Here is a 22,512-nt window from a genome sequence, read left to right on the forward strand (position 1 = left end):
TAGTTTCTCTTTCTGGGTTTTGTTGATCTAATTTCTGTTAAGAGGTTTCTTTCATTTTTTTTAGTTGTTTTTTTTTTTTTGCAAGGCAATGGAGTTAAGTGGCTTGTCCAAGGCCACACAGCTAGGTAATTATTAAGTGTCTGAGACTGGATTTGAACTCAGGTACTCCTGACTCCAGGGCCGGTGCTCTATCCACTAAGCTAGCTACCTAGCCACCCTTATCATGTTGTTTTTTGAGGGGAAAGAAGAGGACTTATCACAGGGCCTGTCTTCTCTCCACCATCTTGGCCGGAAGTCTGGAAAATTTTTTTAAAAATATACTGAGGAACAGCATGTTGTGGTTTCATGTTCTCCTCATTATGTAAGAATCCTCTGTTTCATCAAATGTCATTTTCCTTTGTTTTACAATATTTGTTAAGATATTTGAACTGGGCACGTGCCATGGTGCCTCCCGGTCTCGGGGCTGCTGTTCCTTCTCACGTTGTGGCAGGCGGTTCGCTATGAGGTTCATGAGGTACCTGCGCCGGGCAGCTTCGGCTGGCCTGGGCCGGGCCGGTTCCCAGCCCAAGCCGGGGCCTGGCGCCGGGCCGAGCGCAGCGTCCTGGGCCAGGTGGAGTTTTACTCGTGCTTCTCCCAGTCCCCGCTCTCCATGAAGCAGTTTCTGGACTTCGGATCTGTGAATGCATGTGAAAAGACCTCATTTATGTTTTTGTGGCAGGAATTGCCAGTGAGATTGGCAAACATAATGAAAGAAATAAGTCTTCTTCCAGACAATCTTCTAAGAGCACCTTCAGTTCAATTGGTCCAGAGCTGGTACATTCAGAGTCTGCAGGAGCTCCTTGATTTTAAGGATAAAAGTGTTGAAAATGCTAAAACTGTTTATGACTTTACAGACACTGTGATAAGAATCTGGAATCGGCATAATGATGTCATTCCTACCATGGCTCAGGGTGTGATTGAATACAAGGAAAGTTTTGGTGTAGATCCAGTGACCAGCCAGAATGTACAATATTTTTTGGATCGTTTTTACATGAGTCATTTCAATCAGAATGCTACTCAATCAGCACTCCTTACTGTTTGGTGGAAAAGGAAAAGGAAGTTCAACTCACCGAAAACACATTGGAAGCATTAATCCAAATTGTAATGTTGTTGAAGTTATTAAAGATGGCTATGAAAATGCAAGGCGTCTTTGTGATTTATATTACATTAATTCTCCAGAACTAGAACTTGAAGAATTAAATGCAAAATCACAAGGACAACCCATGCACATGGTTTATGTACCATCACATCTCTATCACATGGTGTTTGAACTTTTCAAGAATGCAATGAGAGCAACTATGGAACACCATGCCGACAAAGGTGTTTACCCTCCTATTCAGGTTCCCGTAACACTGGGTAATGAGGACTTGACTGTGAAGATGAGTGATCGTGGAGGTGGTGTTCCTTTGAGGAAAATTGATAGACTCTTCCGACCTCGTGTTGAGACATCTTGAGCTGTACCATTGGCTGGTTTTGGTTACGGTTTGCCCATATCTCGGCTTTATGAACAGTACTTTCAAGGAGACCTGAAATTGTATTCCTTAGAAGGGTATGGGACAGATGCTGTTATCTGCATTAAGGCCCTATCTACAGAGTCCGTGGAGAGACTCCCAGTATATAATAAAGCTGCATGGAAACATTACAATTCCAATCATGAGGCAGATGACTGGTGTGTGCCAAGCAGTGAACCAAAGGACATGACCACATTCCGCAGTGCATAACTGCATCTAGGCTATCTGAAAAAGAACTAAATATATTTCTAATATTATGTTTGAGAAGGACTTTGGAAAACTGTTAAACCAAGCATCTGGTTTTCATACTCATTGACTAGTTAGAATAAATGGAAACTGATTTCCACATTCAGACTTCTTAAAGTATTGAACTGTACCATTTAAGTGTAAGAAGAAAAAAATTCTAGCTACTATATACATTTACTTTTAATTACTGTAAATGTGGCTAGCATGTTTTGCTTCCTTTTCATTGGACTTCAGGGACTAAGTTTCCGGTATAGAAATCTTCAGGTTCCTCATGGGACCCGAGCAATTTATCTTACATCTTTCACTTCCATCCAGGAAAAGTATTTCCCTAATTGTAATGATTAATTGGTTAACTGCTTTTTTTTAGTTTGGAAAATCTTGTTAAAATTTATTTAATTCTACTTAGGAAAGAGAGTAAATTAAAATTGCTTTCACATTAATCAGTAACTGCCTATTGGTTGCACATACATAGGCAGAAAATTATCCTGTGGGTTTAATACCACCTGCTTTTTATTATTTTGTTTTGTAGTTAACTCAGAGTCATTTATTTTGAAAGGTAAATTTTCTTTTTCTTAACAGAATCTCTAGTTCTCTATGTTCATCAGAATCCTGTGAAATTTACACTGAATCTTCTGTGGATTAATTTCAGAAGGAAAATTTTTAATTGCTAAATGACTAGAAAATGACTTAACAAAATCCTCTAAAGTTTTGAGGGGATAGCTTTTTACTTTGTAATTATAATTTGTGTAGTGATTCTAATTATGACATTAAGAAGCAGTGTGACATAATCATAGAAGACCAGAATCAGAAAGACCTAGATTCACATCTTGCCTTGACCCATACCAGCAGTGTTTACCAGTCACTTAACTTCTCCTTGCCTTAATTCTCTAAGATTGTAAGTTTGTAGAGAGAATTTTCATAATAAGAGTTCACCATAATAATGAAATCATAAATGTAGCTTCTTCCCCAACAAGGTATCCTAATAATAGTAGAATTATCTATGCATATCACATGGGCATAATGAGAGATCTAGCTTAAGTTTCCACAGACATCTGAAAAAGCATAATAAAACCTCTCTTGATTCAGTCTCCCAGCCTCTTCAACTACTGGGCATCTGACTGAGGGGGTACTTGTATAGCTAATTGTATATAAGAGAACACAACATAATAGAAGAATAAGAATTGAATAAATAACAATTGATAGCAGAGATTAGACTTGAGGATAAAAAACTATGTATTTTGGTAAACCCAGTAGCATCATTCTGTCAGCACAAGTAGTAACTGATTTTTGTGATGAATTACAAAAGAGGTCAGTTCTCCTAAAGTATTAGAGATGTGACTATAAAGTAATGACTATTTTGTGAACCTATATCATTTTGATCAGGCCACTGTGGAGAGTGACATGAATTTTTTTAAAAGCTTTTTTATTGGAAAATATTAAAATAATTTCACTTATGAAGAATATTGTGTTTTCCAATGATTCAGGTTAAATGAGGTATTTACTGTCCATACTATAATTGCAATGTGACATAGTTTTGGAATGATCAGCTAGTTTTTAAAAAAGCCAAATGGAGTATTAAGGTTACCACGTATTCTTAGATGAAGGGCAAATGATTCTGATTCATTACTATTGTTATTTATAACTGTCTTCAAATTTTACAGCAATAATATGTATAAACTTTTGGAATTCTTCAAGCCAGAACACGTTTTGAATAAATTATAAAATGGTCATTGTCTTTCTTAAAATGAAATTTTTTACAATTGAGGTATTTAAGATTGAAACTTATATTTTTTAATCCTGTCATAAAGAGTGCCCTTTTTCCTTTAGACAGCTTAACTTAGACATACTCATGCTTTTAGATAGGATGATTGATGTGGACTTATTTCTGATGGTTAGGATCATCCACAGAAACTTACAAATAAAATTTTTGTTTCCTCCTGGGTCTGTATAATTTAGCCTATTACTTGATTCTTGATGATGCTAAGCTTTTTTAAAACATTTATTTTCCAGGCCCTATGTTATGTTATGAAAATATGGTGATGATTTACTTTTTTTTCCTCTTAAATCCAAAGACTACTCTCTGACACCAATTTCCTGACCATTAAGCTGAATGAGCACTAATCAGAACTGTGTCAATAGTGCTATAGCCTATCAGTTCCCTCCTTAGGGGATTTTCCTACTATTACTGTAGCCCCATCATCCTTGTTCAGAGGTGTTGATCCTCTTCCTATTACAACTCTCATAAGATCTACAATTGAAGAGGGATGCCATTAAATATATTAGAACACTTGTTACATACCAAAGTTATATAGTGCTGATGCCAGATCCACCTTGATCATTAGTTGAGCACTGAGCCCCAAGAAAGTTTTCAGAGTGGGTGGAAGATGTAGTGCCATCTGAGGCAAAATCTTCCCAATTGTTTTTCATATCTCTAACAGAGATGGTAAAAGTATTGGCTTCTGATTTGGCAATTATGAGACCACTTTATCCAAGAATAATGGGTCCATATTTGAGATGAGTAATATTGCCTATGAACTATCATTGCTGAATAAATTTCAAAAGTCACATATGGTAATAACCACCAAGTCAAGAACTTAGTTTTGGTGATCTTATATCTGAAAATACCAGATAAAAAATAGACATAATTAAAAAATTTCTAGGAAAAGTTCTTGATGTTTCAATTTTGACATACATTATATATACAACTTAGAAATGCTGACCTTTTGAGAGAACTGATGAGAACAAAAATTGGACAGTGCCATTTATTGCTGAACAATTTACAATGATCCAAGATGTTCTACCATCAGCAGTAGAAAGAAGCATTATATTTTCTACTGTTAAACAACTGCTGATGAATAGCTTTTAAACTTGTCCACAAACTTCAGACTTCACCTGGATATTAGAGTCAACAACAAAGATTTGATTATCTCCTTGACCGAGAATAAACCCTTCATGCCTATATCTTGGAGAACTTGTAATTCTGAGCAAGGTGACATTGCCCAAAGCTTCTGATACATTCCCTTGCCAGCTGATCCAGTTCCATGGTTACATGGTACTCATCTTCAGCTGGTTACCCAGGAGAATTAAACTTATCATGAATAATAAATGGGTATTAAACTCCTTATCAGGAAAAATTGACCATAACTTAGTAACTTGTAATGAGTGTTGCACTTGAAGTAATTGCCCAGAGATGAGTAATCCAGGTTTATTACAAATTTATTTTGGGTAGATGATAACTTGAGCTAATGTAACTAGAGCATGGTTTAACTTCACAAACATTATTGTCTAAGAATGCATTTGTTTTTGTAGCATCATTTTATTCTTGATGTTTATTTCACCTACTGCTTGATACATTCTGCTCCAATGATTGTACACTAAAATAGTGACTCTTAACTCCTTTTCCTTTGGGACCAAGACAGTTAAACAATTGTCCAACTTTAGGGTCCCTTCACAAAAGGGTTTTAAAATGCTGGGAATATAATCCAAAGAACTGTCTACCAGGGCCTTACTTTTTACACCTTTATGTCAAAGATGTCTCAGCTATTGCTAACACTTTTCTCTGTGAGAAGTTTTGAATTCTTGTGTCCAGTGATTTCTGGTTCCAGGATTTAGGTCCAGAGGACAGCCAGATTAAAGAAATTCTACCACTAGTACAAAAATATTCATAGCAGCCCTGTTTGTGGTGGCAAATAATTGGAAATTAAGTAAATGTCCTTCAGTTGGGGAATGGCTTAGCAAACTGTGGTATATATATATATATATATATATATATATATATATATATATATATGTCATGAAACACTATTGTTCTATTAGAAAACAGGAGGGATGGAAATTTAGGGAAGCCTGGAGGGATTTGAATGAACTGATGCTGAGTGAGATGAGCAGAACCAGAAAAACACTGTACATTCTAACAGCAACATGGGGGCAATGATCAACCTTGATAGACTTGCTCATTCCATTGGTGCAACAATCAGGGACAATTTGGGGGTGTCTGCGATGGAGAATACCATCTGTATCCAGAGAAACAACTGTGGAGTTTGAACAAAGACCAAGGACTATTACCTTTAATTCAGAAAAAAAAACCCTGATATTTTATTGTCTGATCTTGCTATCTCTTATACTTTATGCTTCTTCCTTAAGGATATGATTTCTCTCTCATCACATTCAATTTAGATCAATGTATACCATGAAAACAATGTAAAGACTGACAAATTGCCTTCTGTGGTGGGTGGGGGTGGGGGGAGGGAAGTAAGATTAGAGGAAAAATTGTAAAACTCAAAATAAATAAAACCTATAATAAAAAAAAGATATTTGAACTGATTTACTAACTCTGTTAGTAATTTCTTTTTGGTGTTTAATATTTACTTTGTTGATTTTACTAACTTATGTTTATGATCTTTGAATTTTCTTGATGTTTTTGTCTCTCTCTCTCTCTCTCTCTCTCTCTCTCACACACACACACACACACACACACACACACACACACATCAATCACAGCCACACAGTTAGTAAATATATGAGGCTGGATTTGAATCCAAATCCTCCTGATTCCAGGGATAATGCTCTATCCGCTGACCCTCCTTCTCTCTTACTCTTATTTAGTCATATCTGTCTCTTCATTACTCTTTTTTGGGGGTCTTGGCAAAGATAATGTAATGCTTTGCCATTTCCTTCTCATTTTACAGAGGAGAAAACTAAAGCAAACAGGTTAAGTAACTTGCCCAAGGTCATACAGCAAGGTAATTATTAAATGCCTGAGGTCAAATTTGAACTCAGGTCCTCCTGACTCCAGGGCTGGTGCTCTATCCACTGTGCCACCTAGCTGCCCCATAGTCCTTTTTAAAGTCTTAGTCCCTTACCTCTGAGATTATCCCCAGTGAATCCTGTATATATCTTGTTTTTATATAGTGGTTTGCACATTGTCTCCCCCATTGGATTGTAAACTCTTTGAGGGTAGGAACTGAAATCCCCCCCACCCTTCTTTGTATCCAGTCAATATAGTAGGTACTTAACAAATGTTTATTGATTGTCAAGTTTTCAGAGGTGGTTACCTGAATGATGAAGGGTCATGAAATCATGACAGATAAGAATCAGCTAAAGGAACTGAGTATGGTAAAATGGAAATACTGTCAGATTTGGAGTAGTGATAGTAAGAGACAGGGCAAGTCTCTTAATCTCTCTGTTTCTTCATTTCTAATGAGACTAGATGCCCTTTGAGGTCATTTCTAATTCTATGGCCCAAGGCTCTTGTTGAATAGAAGGAGGTTCAGGGAGGATGAGAAAACTATCTTTGAGTAGTTGAAAAATCATCATTTGGTAGAAAAATTAGATTTGTTCTGTTGAACTCAAGAGGGCACTCAGAGGAACTGCTTAGGGAATTTTAAAGTAATGAATTTAGAGTTAATATAAGGTAAAATAGGATAAGTTTACCATTACTTCCATAAGAAAAAGAAAACAATAATAATAGTTGGGAAAACAATAACAAAAACTCATGTCTTAGGTTTACTGTTCTAGTGGGTCTAGTATCTAGGTTCATTGATTCACAGGCAATGTATAAAGAAACAATTTTCCATGAGAATCAGTCATCAAAATATTGCCCTGACCAACATTGGGTTGTGAAGCCTAGTTTTTAAAATTCCATTCATAACATTGACTCTATCAATTCCTATGAATTTTAAAATTTTTTCTTAAATGTAGTCTCATCTACCTACACATCTAAAACTTTATATTTGGATGCATATTTTTCTAGGTGGTAGAGGATAAGAACACTAGGTTCTGAAATAAGATGATCTGGGTTCAAATTCTATGTTTGATACAACCTGTGTGACTTTGGGCAAGTCATTTCTTCCCCTAGGTCCTCAATTTCCCTGTCTATAAAAAGAGTGGGTGGGAATAAATGGACTTTGATTTTTTTTAACCATAGATCTCTACTCCTGTAATATTTTTCAGCTCAGGATTTATTACCCTATCATCCCATGATCCCAAATTAAAAGTGATCCTGATAGAACCTTCCACCTGAGAAATTTTACCTCTTTTTAAGCTCAGGAAAACCATTATGGGAAACTATTCTACTGCAGTGATCAAGTAATAATGTCAACAATACCACGAACAATGTAAATTCATAACTCCAAAGCAGTTTAAGATTTACACAATGCTTTTCTCACCTGTCAAGTAAACATGATTCTTCCCATTTTTCAAGTGGTTAAACTGAGATTCACAATATTTAAATGATCATAGAGATAGAGCCAGAAGGGACCTAAGAGATCATTAAGTCCAACCTCTTCATTTTACAGATGAGAGTCTAAGAGGGCTCAGGAAAGTTTAAGTTATTTAACAGGGTCATTCATGTAGTAAATTTTTGTGGCAAGATTCAAATTCTGGTTTTCCTTATTCCAAATCTAATGCTTTATTCATTGTATCTCCTAGCTCCTCGGAGTAAAGATTGGAGCCTAGGTCTCTGGACTGAAAATGCAAGGGTTTTCTACTTCATTGATTTCTTAATCCAGGTAATCTATTTCTGTGAGACTCTTGATTCCTATAGCCCATGTGGGACAACTAGGTGGCATAGTAGATGAAGTGCCAGGCCTAGAGTCAGGAAGGTTCCTCTTCCTAAATCCAAATCCGGCCTCAGAGACTTACTGGTTGTGTGAATCTGGGCAAGACATTTAATGCTATTTGCCTCAGTTTCCTAATCTGTAAAATAAACTAGAGAAAGAGGTGGCAATCCACTCCAGTATTTTTCACAAGAAAATCTTAATGGGGTCATGAAGAATTAGATTTGATTGAAACTGACTCAACAACAACCAGAACCAACCAATCACTACCACCACCAACAACAACCACCATCATCACCATCACCACCAGTACCATCACCACCATCAACAACAATTTTGAATCACCCTCTTTCCAGAAGCTTCTTAGGGGGAAAATTTAACTATTAAAGAATAATAAAAGTGACAAATATTTATTGCTTAAATAGAAGTGAAAGAAGTGTAATGGAATTGGGAGTTAAAAGATTTGATGATTACCTGTGTGATCTTCTGATTTTGTGATCTCACAAAAAAATTCTTACAGCCTACCTCTCAGCATTGTCCTGGGAAAACACTTTGCAAACTGTAAAGCATCACATAAATGAGGGTTATTATTATAATATGATAGATAGCCTCATTTTCTTTTTTGCATTTACCACTTCAAAAATCAGTGCTAATGTTATTTTGAGTACCCTCATTAAAATGTTAGTGCAATTGGTTTGATGATTCCTTTTATGGAAAACAATCCTTGAATGCACCTAATTTTATAGCTACAAAGTAATTTTTTATTTTCGGCTGCTCTGTTCTTTATTATTTATTTTAAAGATCACATTGTAACTATTTTTTGCTTTTACAAAGATTTGCTGTCACTCTTTGAACCAAAAATAGGTTCTGCCATTTTAATGATGTCTCTCCTTTAAGGAATAGGAAGGAACACAGTGGCTCTTACTATAAAAGGGAATTCTCCCAGAGCATTCATGGAGTAGGTCAAATTGCCACTCTCTTGCTAATAAATATGCTCCATTATTATTTTTTATTTCCTTGATATATCCTATTACATCATAACATTGAACTCAACTTTGTTTCTGGACTTGTATTTTATAACTACTTGAACTAGACTTTGTTCTTAACACTCTCCTTTTCCTGATCTCCTCTGTCAGTCATTGTTTTCTGTCTTTTGGTTGAACACACAGCTCCATCTTCTGAGTTAATGAATTGATTCAGATATGTGACCTCCCTAGTCCATACTGTATCCATTTGTCCCAGGATCCTGGAGCTCTAAGCACCTGCTACATAATAATTACTTAATCAATGTTTATTGATTTGCCTTGATTTACTATTATTTTTATTATCATCATTATTATTAATTCTTTAGCATATTAATCTTTTTAGACTACTCAGTTGGTCAATTTTGATTGGATTATCTATTTCAGAAGGTTATTAGTAGGGAATAAAATTGGAAAAATAGAACTTCATTTTAGGGAACTAGAATCAGAGCAATAGACCTAGAAGTAGATTCAGTGGCCATATAGTTCAAATCTCTCATTTTATAAATGAGAAAACAAAGGCCTAAAAATTGAGGTGACTAGCCTTGGGTTATACATATGGTAGATATCAGAGCCAGGATTTGAACCCCAGGTTCTTTCATTCTAGAGTCCATGTTCTACCCATCATACCATGCCAAGACTGGGAACATGATAGTCATTTTGGATCAAACCTTGATCAGTATCCCCTTTTCATAGAATCCGAAAATCTGAAAACTTCTGTGGATTCAAAGTGTCCAATAAAGGATCAAACAGCCTTTGCAAAGAAATCTAATGAGAGGGTATCTATTACCTCCTAAAGTACCACTTTCTTTCTTTCTTTCTTTCTTTCTTTCTTTCTTTCTTTCTTTCTTTCTTTCTTTCTTTCTTCCTTTCTTCCTTTCTTTCTTTCTTTCTCTCTTTCTCTCTTTCTTTCTTTCTTTCTTTCTTTCTTTCTTCCTCTAGACAATTAATGAATATTTAAATTGTTATTTTATTTAATTTTTCCAATTACAAGCTATGTAATTTTCAATATTTATCCATTTGCAAATTTCTATGTTACTGATTTTTCTACTTTCCTCCTTTCCCTTCCTCTTTCCCCATGGTGGCAAACAGGTTGGTAAAAGTTGTATATGTACATTTGTGACCAACATATTAATTATTTTATGTGAGAGGAATTAGAGCTAAGGAGAAAGGAAACCATATGATAGGAAGGAAAAACATAAGAGATGTTTTTAAAAAGTGAACATAGTATACTTTCAGATTCCATGATTTTTTCCCCTCTGGATGTGGATGTCATTTGTCCATAATAGTTCTCTCTGGGTTGCCCTTGATCTCTGAACTGCTGAGAGGAACTGTATTAATCATAGTTGCACATTCTCCTTTTTAGATAGAACACAGCAGATAGGAAACTCGGCTTGGAGGCAGGAGAAATGTGTTCAAATCCCAGTTTAAATACTTCCTAGCTTTGTGACTCTGGCTTAAACTCCATAACCCCTCTGTAGCTCAGTTTCTCATCTATAAAACAAGGTTGGAGTCAATATTCCTTTCTATCTAGATCCATGATACCAATTATTAGGAAATATTTGTTTATATTGTCTAAATTTTCCACTTTAATTAAAATTCATGGTTTTTAGTTCTGCCATTTTTAAAAATAATGGTCTCTTAAATGTTTGATGCCAAATTTCCCTAAAGTTTTCTCTATTCCAAGTTAAAATTTCCAAGTTCTTCCAACTGCTTCTAGTTTGGAATAAATTATAGACCCTTCTTTGTTGTAGTTGTCTTTTATTTGGACTACATGCATCTTATTAGTATCTATGGCCTTCTTAAAATGAGGCACTCGAAACTGAACACAAATAGCAGTGTGCTGTTCAATATTTAATGATTGGTTCTGGAGAAAAATGATGTAGGCAGGATACACTTTTAAGTTTATATTATTAATATTTTCACAATCACTTCCTTAAATTTAGACAATCAACCAAAGACATGAATCAAACTTACCTTGTATCATTTGCTGACACTGAAAACTGTACAGTTGGTTGCTATACACTCATATAATTGAACAGGACTCCTGAAATCATATGACCAAGGCAAACTATGGTGATACTGTCACCTCTTTATTTAATGAAAACTAAAATTGTATTAGCTTTCTTGGTTGTCATCTCACACTGTTGCTTCATGTTAACATTTCATTATAATAAACATAGATCTTTTCCAGATGACATGCTATCTAGCCATATTTCCCCGTCTTGCATTTGTGATGATAACTTTCTGAACCCAAATATAAGACTTGACCTATATTCCCACTGAATTTCTTCTTCTTAAGATTCAGCTCATTGCTCTAGCCTGTCATGATCTTTTTGAATTCTATCCCAAAACACATTCTGTCATCCAGTATGCTCACTTTCCCTCTTAGCTTGGTGTCATCTGACAATTGGATGGGTATGCCATCTGTGCCTTTTTACAAGTCACTGACAGAAATTGTTAAGCAGCATAGGCCCAAGAAAAGTGGTCCTAGGTCATTTCACTGGAGATTTCCATATGAGCTGACAATTAAACCATTAATGGCTCTTTGGTTTAAGTCACTCAACCAGTTCGAAATCCATCTATTTACATTTCTCTATTGTTTCCTTAAGCAAACTGAAATCATTTATCAAATATTCATTGCTGTTTGTTCTTCCTTCTTGAAGAGTACCATGATACCAGGGATGTGATGCCATAACATGCAAGTGAATTGAATTTAAGTGAGGGAGGGCTCCAAAGTTGCCAGCCTCACTTTCTCCTCCTGAGACATCTGGGCCCATTAATCAGATAAATGAACTGTATCTATAGAAAGGCAGCTAGCTGGCATAGTTGATAGAGCTCTGAGACTGGGGTCAGGAGGATCTGAATTCAAATAGAACCTCAGACATTACTAGCTGTGTGATCCTGGACAAGTTATTTAATTTTATTTGCCTCAGTTTCCTCATCTTGCTGCCATGGAAATGCTAGGAAGAAAGCAAATAGGTAAATTTTGTGCCTTTCTATAATAAACTGTTAAATTTTGTGCTTAAGCTATCCTGACCTAGTGAAAAATACATTTTAGGAAAAATTATATTACCCCCCCCATGAAAAACCTTTCTGAGAAAACTGCTTCCCTGGAATCTACTTCTTTCTACCAAACCTTGAATTAATAATAGCCATCTGTATACTCTGTTTTCTGCCAACCAGATAGGATACCCACCAGGAGGTTCCTACAAAGACAGGGAAACAGAGGCAGAAGCCCAACATGATAACAAACTATTAGCTCTTTGTTACCTAAAATGAGCTTTTGTTACCCTTGAACATCTTGACATAATCCTTTATACCATACCTGCACCAACATTTATACCAACAATTTATACCAACACCTTTCCTAGCATGTAGGCCATCTCCTCTACCCCTATATGAATCCTAACTTTTTCCTCTATTAGATGCTTATCCTCTAGGGATTGAGTCCATAAGCAGTAACCTTGTGCCTGTGTAATACAACATGCGAGCTGACAATTAAACCATTAATGGCTCTTTGGTTTAAGTCACTTACCCTATTCTAAACCGATTTTATTGTCTACATTTCTCTTTTGCTTCCATAGGCACAACTTGAGATCATTCAATAAATTTTCAATGTTGTTTTTCCTTTTAGAAAAGGACCATGATACCAGGGAGGTGGTTTTGCCTTTTTGCTCCAAGCCATGAGTCTTCATGAAATTCTCTCATTATTAGAATCTTTTTTTATTAAAGAATTTGTTTATTTTGAGTTTTACAATTTACCCCCCCATCTTACTTCCCTCCCCACACCCCCCCACAGAAAGTAATGTCAGTCTTTACATTGTTTCCATGTTGTACATTGATCCAAATTGAGTGTGATGAGAGAGAAATCATATCCTTGAAGAAACAATGTATAAGAGATAGCAACATCAGACAATAAGATATCAGGTTTTTTTCCTAATTTAATTGTTCTTTATCTGGATACAGATGGTATTCTCCATTGCAGACAGCCCAAAATTGTCCCTGATTGTTGTACTGATGGAATGAGCAAGTCCATCAAGGTTGAACATCACTCCCATGTTGCTGTTAGGGTGTACAGTGTATTTTTCTGGTTCTGCTCATCTCACACAGCATCAGTTCATGAAAATCCCTCCAGACTTCCCTGAATTCCCATCCCTCCTGGAATAGTGTATGGCATACATATACCACAGTTTGCTAAGCCATTCTGCAAACAAAGGACATTTACTTGATTTCCAATTCTTTGCCACCACAAACAGGGCTGCTATGAATATTTTTGTACGAGTGATGTTTTTACCCTTTTTTTATCATCTCTTCAGGGTAAAGACGCAGGAGTGGTATTGCTGGATCAAAGGGTATGCTCATTTTTGTTCCCCTTTGGGCATAGTTCCAAATTTCTCTCCAGAAAGGTTGGATGAGTTCACAGATCCACCAACAGTGTAATTCACTATTAGAATCTTAACTCAACTCCTGAGCTCCAAACTTCAGTAATCTGTAAAATGATCTGGAGAAGGAAATTGCTAACCCCTCCAGTATCTTTGCCAAGAGAACTCCAAATGGGGTCACAAAGAGACAGATGTGACTAATTGACTAAACAACAACATCCTCAGAAATTAGCATAGAAAGAGGCTAGATCCATGATTTAATAGATTACTTCCTCCACCAATGAAGATAGGCAACTTCCTTTTAATTTATAGGTTTAAAGAACTGCCCACAGGGGGGAAGCTAGGTGACTTAGCTGAAGTCAAGAGGACCTAAATTCAAATCCAGCCTCAGACACTTAATAATTACCTAGCTGTATGACCTTGGGAAAGTCACTAAACCTCAATGCCTTGCAAAAAACCCAAACAAAAAAGAGAACTGCCAGCAACACTGAAAGATGAAGGCAGTGAGTCAGACTAAAAGCATTTATTATTATTTATTATCTGTCAGTAACTTTGCTAAGCACTCAGGACACAAAGAAAAACAAAAAATAGTCTCTGCCCTCAAGGAATTTCTATTCTAATAGGAGGCACTATGAAAATATTTATATATGGAGAGTATATGGAATTGATTATGGAAGGGAAACACTAAAATTAATATCTAGTGGACCTGAGAACTTACTTCCTTCTTGAGAAGGTGGGATTTAAGCTGAATACAGAGGAACATCAAGACATGGAGGTGAGAGGGTGGAACATTTCAAACATAGGAGATTTCAAATATGAAAATGGAAGATGGAGGATCATGTTGGAGAAGAAGCCCAATATAACTGTTGGTCAAAACAGAAGTCAGTCTGAGATGACCTGTTCTTGGAAAGGTCTGATTGATTCTTCAGATAGGGAAGGAAGGAGAAAGAGAACAAGAATTTAAACAAATGCCTACTATTTGCCAGGCTCTTTGCTCAGCATTTTATAGATAATATCTCATTTGATACTCTAGGAAGTAGGTATTATTATGATTCCTGTTTTACAGCTGAGGAAACTGAGATGGTCAGGTTAAGTGACTTGCTCAGGATTACACAGCTAGTAAGTAACTTGGCATCATTGCTTTTCCTCTTCTAATTATTCATCAACCCTGGTTTCATAAGGCCCCAAATCATTCTGGTTCTCCTTGATTGACCAACTCTAGGTTCCAGGGAATTGACTCTGGACTGTCTAGGAGTGAATGTAAAATTGTTTCTGTTTAGACCAGAAACTCTCAGGGTCTTCTCTCAGACTGATATTTTTTTTCACTACATGAGTCAATCTCTGCCTTGTTTCTTTCTTACCTGCCTTAAAGATTGCAAGGACATAGCCTCAGTCAAACTGAGACCCGGGAAAGACCCTAGTTTAAAAAGCCAAAATTCTCACTGTAACCGGCCATCTCTTGATCCATATCTGACCACTGGATGCAGCTGCCTCCAGAGGAGAAAATGAGGCTGGTAACTTAGTACAGTACCCTCTCACTTAAATCCAATTCACTTGCATGTCATGGTATCATATCCCTGATGTCCTGGTCATCTTTGAGAACAAAGGACAGACAGCAGCAACAACAATATTCATTAATTACCCTTTAATAATACAGTCCAGAATTTTGTCAGCACTAGAAATCCTATTCATTCTCTTAGTTCATTGTCCCAAAGGAAGATGGTTTTTCCTTTTAAAACAAAACAAAACAAAACAAAACAAAACAAACAAAAATACTTAGTTTACATGTCCTTTCCCTGTGGCTATATCAACAATTTTTTTCAGTTTAGACAATGCAGTTCATCTGGGTCAGCTTCACCGCTTTACACACTGCTGATTCTGAAACTTGTCATAGAAACCTCTTTCCCTAGGAAGTTATCGCAACCACATCTGGCCCTAGAAGTTTCCTCTACCTCTTCAGACTCTATTTTTTGAGACACCAGTTCCTTCCTGAGTCTCAGTTTTAAAGAGAATAACTTGACCAGTCAAGTCTTCACTTTTCTTTAGGCTTTACTTCTGATACATCAAACTTTCTTTACCTTGCTTTTACCTTTTACCTTACTTCAATCTTCCTCTCCCCACTTTAAGTTTTTCAGCTCCCTGTTGTGTATTGTTTTCCTCAATTAAGATATAAGGCAAGACTGTCTTTCTTTTTGATTTTATTTATACTTGTGCTATATACATATACAAACACACTCATACACACACACGTGTGTGTGTGTGTGTGTGTGTGTGTAATATATCTAGCACAATGACTAGCACATGGTAAGGACTTAATAAATCTTTGTTGGCTCTACTTCACTGATGGCAGCTAAGTTCTCTCAGTATCTCCTTACTTAATTTGAATCTTTCCTCTTGATTAGCTTTTTAAATAAAAAATCTTTCCTTTGTAGTACATTCCACCTGACATAGGAAAAAGCAAAACAGAAATTGCCCAATTCTGCTCATTTATCATTCCATCCTGTCCATACTCTGTGTCCATCTTATCTCTTCTCTGATCCTCTCCCCCCTCCCCTCCTGCTTATTGATAAAGACCAAAATCCTTTATGTTATCTTTAGGTTTCCTTTCTAGTCTCAGCTCATTCTGAGCTTTAGGATTTCTTACAGTACTGTGCTATGGTTTTATATCTATCCTAAGTTGCTTGCCTTTTCTTCTGTCTCCAGTATAAGTCTTTTAAAAACACAAGTTGGTAAGTCCCTTATGCATGTGCATTGATCTTTTCAGACAATCCCCACTTTTCCTCATTAGGAGAATTGGTCTTTGTGTTTTCAGAATTTCATTCTTGACAGCTCCTCAAACTTTTTGGGCTGATCTTTCCCATAGTGATTTTTCCTCTCAAATCTTTGAAATCTGTTTTCCTTAAATCATGTGTTTGTGTCAGATTTCCCCCAACTTTCCCCTCCTCTAGCACAAACTCTAAGATGGGGTGGTCACTCCCTCCTTTCTTCTAGTCCTCCAATTTCTACTGCAGTGTTTCTATTTATTTCCATAGACCTCCCCCCTTTGGTGATAATCAGATTTGGAATAGAATTTTCCCTCTCTTGGTTCCTTCACATTTTATTGTATCTAGATGCAATAAATCTAAGGTATAGTATTTTACTTGTTCTAACGAATAATTATCTCTCTAATAAAGAGATTTAGGATTGTAGGGTTGTGACTTATGGCCTGGAAGGGTCAAGAATCTTCCAGAGACCTAGTTGAGGAACATCCGAACTAGGTATTGTGTGTCTGGGACTGATTGACCATCAATGAAAGGGATTAGGACCAGAGATACTTTATAGGATACCTTCTCAACAAAAAGGCAGTTAACAGAAGTGGTGACTGAGGGACCAGATGTATAGCAGGATACCAAGTATACCAGTGATTGCTAACCAAAAAAAAAAATCTGAAAAAGAGCAGGGGAAAATAGCATGCTCATTTAAAGCAAACAGGATAAACAAAAGGCATTTTTAAAATGCCTGCTCTGTGTCAGATACTGTTAAATCATTTAAAAAAGTCTCATTTGATTCTCACAATAATCCTGGGAAGTTGAAACACTGGCATTTTATAGTTAAAGAAACTGAGGCAGACAGAGGTTAAATGACTTGCCCAGGGCCACATAGCTAGTAAGTGTCTGAGACCAAATTTAAAACCACTCTAAGCCCAGTTCTCTAGGGAAAATGAAGCTCACCTAGGCAACTTTATTTTAGCCAGCTGAAATCGGAGACTAGAGACTCCATTTGATGATCCAACTCTTATTGGATCCCCTGCATCCATAAACAATCTAGTCTCAGTTCTCATTCTTCTTGTACTTTCTGTTAATCACTTTGTCAACTCGTTTATTTTACTCAGCTGAAACTGGGTTAGAGGATGACAGAGATCTGGGGAAAGAAAGTGATTTTCTTAAGGATCCAAGGTAGTAGTATGCCAAGCTAGGAATTTGAAACCTAGTCCTCTCCTCCAAATAAGGCAACTAGGTGGCCAAAGCTGGAGTCAGGAAAATTCATCTTCCTGAGTTCAAATCTGGCTTCAGACACTTATTGGTAGTGTGACCCTGGGCAATTCACTTAACCCTACTTGCCTCAATTTCCTCATCTGTAAAATGATTTGGAGAAGGAAATGGCAGGACATTCCAGTATCTTTGACAAGAAAACTCCAAATGGGATCATAGAAAGTTGGATGTGATAGTGAAATGACTGAACAACAGCAACAATAGCTCCAAAACCCAATTCTCATTCACTATACTATGAGTTAGTAAATTAGTAAGATAGCTATAAAGATCCAAGACTTGATGCCTAGAAAATAATAATTTAAAAAAAATTACATGCTCTGGTCGGATTTATAGGCCAAGAAGTGACTAAGGGAATTCCTGTTTGTGATAATAAATGTTATTATATGCCTTACTTCTCTGCCTTTGATAGTATCTACATCCTGTTAATTAGCACTAGCAAGACAGTGATTTATGCAGGAGTCAAACTGACCATTACACAATAAATAAGGTAACCATTCTCCCTTGTAGTGGAGTAGTTTCAAACACAGAATGTTGACTTAATATGGGCTAGGGAAAGAGTACAAATAACCTGAAATGAGAATCCCCTTGCACTCTCACCAATCACTGGGACAAATGGACTGGAAGAGTAGATGCTCCTTTTACAGAAACTTCTTCCTCTAGAGGGATTAGACTAGAAGTGGACAACAATGAAGAATTGATTCAGGTTTCCTTCCTAAATAGTGAGGAGCCCTCCCAGATTGCTACAAGTTGAATGTATCCCTGTGTATTCTTTCCCTTGAGTTTCCATTTAATGATCCAACCCTTGTGGTGACTATGCTTAATTCTTTTCCCTTGAATCCAGAAACAATCTAGCCTCAATCCTCATCCTTCTTGTACTTTTTGTTGCATTTGACACTATAGATTTTTCCTCTCCTCTCTTAATCTGCTTTCTCAAGTTTTCATGAGAAAACTTTCATGGTTGTCTGAGTAGTAAAGACTCCAGATACTGAATGAATGGAAATTAGACTCTTTATACTCTTAGATTTGGTGACCTTATCAATTTTTATGAATTCAACTGTCATTTCTATATATTTATTCTCAGATGTATATATTTAGCCCTAGTTTCTTTTCTTAGTTTTAGACAATCAATACTACCACCACCAACCACCACCAACAGTATTTATATAGTATTTAAAATTTTGCAAAGCACTTTATATATGTTATCTTCATTTGATCATCACAATATGAGGTAGGTGCTATTATAGTGTTGTTGTTTCTAGTCTAGTTATTTCTAGAAACTAGTTTCTAGTTTCTAATTATTCATGACTGAATTTGGGATTTTGTTGGCAAAATATCGAAGTGATTTGTCATTTCCTTTTCCAGCTTATTTTACAGATGAGAAAACCAAGGCAAACAATCTTAAGCAACTTGCCCAAGGTCACATAACTAGTAAGTGTCTCAAACCAGAATTGAACTCAAACTAGCCCTGACACTCTATCTGCTATGCAACTAACTCTCTTTTATCTATTTTTGTATCCATAGTGCTTAACACAGTGCCCTAAGGTGACAAGTCCGTAAATGATATGACCTTTAATAAATATTTATTGATTGATTGAGAGAAGTTTAAAGCTCTGCTCTGGGTCATGAGATTGATAAGAACTATCTTCCTAATTCCAATTTTAGTCCTCCATCAGTTAGGCCACCTACCTATCAATAAACTGCCTATGTTATATAATTGTGATGGAATATTATTATACTTTGAGAAATGAGAGGCAGGATGATTTCAGGAAAACTTTACATGTACAAAGTGAGTAGAACTAGAACATTGTACACAGTTAACTGCAATATTGCATAATGAAGAATTGTGAATAGCTTAGATATTCTTAGTAATACAATAATCCAGACAATCCAAAAGGACTCATGGTGAAGCATTCTATTTCCAGAGAAAGTATTGATACTGTCTGAAAATAGACTGAAATATACTTTCTTTCTTTCTTTTCTTCTTTGTCTTCTGGTATATATATATATAATGTGGAAATATTTTACATAATTACACATGTATAAGCTATATTGGATTGCTTAATGTCCCAAGTACAGATAAAAACTGGAACTCAAATTTTTTTAAAAATGTTTAAAAATATATAATATGATTGGGGAATATGTATATATATATATATATATATAGATAGATAGATAGATAGATAGATAGATATAGATATCTGTCTATCTATACATATATACCATATATATATATAATATATTTGTAAAGAGGAAAAGACATAAAAGCAATAAATCCCTTTTTGTTAACCCTATAGAAAATAGACTGCTTATGAACATTTTGAACCAAATGTCCTATATGCATCTCAAACACAAACTGTCCAAAATAAAACTCATTATCCCCCATTTTGTCCAAAACCTTTTTTGTCGATTCTTCCTCTCACTTAGGTTCACAATCTCAGTATCTACCTTAATTCCTCACTGTCACTCTATTTACATATCCAAATTAGTTGTCACAGTGACATCTACGACATCTACTTACATGACCACCTCTCTAGTTTAGGGTTTATGATGTCTCCCTAGATATTACTATGATATTTTTCACTTGGTCTCTTTGGTTCTCCCCATTCTAATCCTTTCATTTTCCTTAAGTGTAGATCAGCCTATGGTATCTCCTTCCTCTCTCTTATATCTTTTGTGGTTGTTCAATTATATTCAACTCTTTGTGACCCCATATGGGGGTTTCTTGATAAAATAAGACTGGAGTTAAATCCTTCTCCAGCTAATTTTATAGATGAGAAAACTAAGGTAAATAGGGTAAAATGACTTGTTCAAGGTAACACACCTGGTAATTAAGACCAGATTTGAACTCAGGTCCATCACTCTATCCACTGAGTCATCTAGCTGCCATTCCTAAGATCATATATAAGCTACTGCACTAATCATGCAAAGCTCTTCCTAACCTGGCCCTATCCTATTTTCCTGCTAGTATACATTTTCATAGTCATTCTGGCCATATTTGTAAATAAATGCCTGTGCTTCCATCCATTCCTTCCCTGCTCTCAGCCCCCCACATCCCCAATCTTTTCACCATTTGTCCATTATGATAAACTATTGAGAGCAACTAAGAAAAGATTTTCAACCTGGTAACTGTAATGATTCACCTTTATTCACTTTAAATTTAGCAAAACTCTTTTCTCAAAACTGTACAAATTAATATTTTTGTGTAGGTAAGTGGAGCATAGTGGACAGAGCTCTGTTCTTAGAGTTAAAAAAAAGCAAAACTTGGTTTCAAACTCCACTTTTGATGTTTACTATCTGTGTGACTATAGGTTGGTCATTTTACTTTTCTTGGGCTCTATTTTCTTAAATACAAAGTAGACATACCTGTTATACCTCACAGATGTGCATATGAGTGAAACTTTATACACACATACACATATCAAATTTTATGTATTATATTATATAATATATATATTCAACATCTGATTATATCAATTATAACTATATTATTTCATATCTAATATGTAATAGATATATACAATTTATTATACAATATAAAATACACATAATAGCCATTATAAATATATATTTATATGAAAAATCACACATATATATATATACAGTATTTTACAAACTTTATATTTCATTATCACTAAAGGTTAGCTTTACTGTACTGTTGAAAGTTTGTCACTATAAAATTACTGTATTGACAATAAGACCATTGAGAGACAATATAGGACTCCCAAAGAACCTTGGTTATATGGAAAAGTTCTGGCTCTAAAAGGTCAAGGTCTCCCATTGATCACCAGTCATCCTAATTTAGATATGTCAGGCCACTAAGCTCTCTTGGGATAGTGAGATTAGTATCTTTGAACAAGATCCCATCACTTTAATCAAATTTACCTACAAGTCATGACATCATTTCCTGATGACATGATTTTCTTCAATACCAAAAGACAACTATTATAACTATTACTAGTTGTATAAAATGAGGAACATAGAGGTTAAATAACTTGTCCATGGTAACACTGCTATTAAATAACAGAACAAAAATTCAAACTTAGATCTTTCTTAGTTCTACTTTTAAATCTTTACCACTTCATTGTCTCTAAAATGGAACCCACTACTTTCAAGGCTATGAATAAATAAAATGTATTCAAGAATATTAGGAAATTGGGAAACAGATTCAAATTATTAGGAAATAGAAAATGAAGCATTCAGAGAATCAGGGGAAGACTTGTTTGAAGTGAAACAGAATAAGGCAGAGTCTAAAGGAAACTTTCAAATTGCAGTGAATTAAAGAAAAATAACACTTAAAAAAGCAATAAAGCAATGTCAAATGTAATAGGCAAAGTTTGGACCATATTATCATACACACACACACACACACACACACACACACACACACACATATATATCCTTTCTTTCTAAACATCTTAAGCTATAAAAGTGAAAGAACCATGTATTATAAGTCTATTAGCTTTAAGGAAATATTAGATGTTTTTTCCCCAAGTGATTTTTAGGGAACATGTGTTTTTAGGAGAATGTGTTGTTTCAAAATAAAGGTGTTGATTATTAAAAATAAAAGAAAACTACTGAAGATTTTTGAAGAGTGTTGTGACCATATCTATACTCATATTTCTAATACAATATTGAAAGATAGTGGCGATAATGAACATCTTGTTTCATCCCCAGTCTTATAAAGAAAGTTCCTAGCTTATTCTCATTATATATAATACTTG

General features: G+C 35.6%; 1 pseudogene; it reads left to right on the forward strand.

Moving 5' to 3' along the window:
* Positions 1 to 430: 430 nt before the first annotated feature.
* On the forward strand, positions 431 to 5,530 carry LOC141491451 (pyruvate dehydrogenase (acetyl-transferring) kinase isozyme 1, mitochondrial pseudogene; annotated as a pseudogene).
* The last annotated feature ends 16,982 nt before the right edge of the window (positions 5,531 to 22,512 follow it).

This window comes from Macrotis lagotis, chromosome 6, assembly GCF_037893015.1.
Source record: "Macrotis lagotis isolate mMagLag1 chromosome 6, bilby.v1.9.chrom.fasta, whole genome shotgun sequence".
Lineage (NCBI taxonomy): Eukaryota > Metazoa > Chordata > Mammalia > Peramelemorphia > Peramelidae > Macrotis > Macrotis lagotis.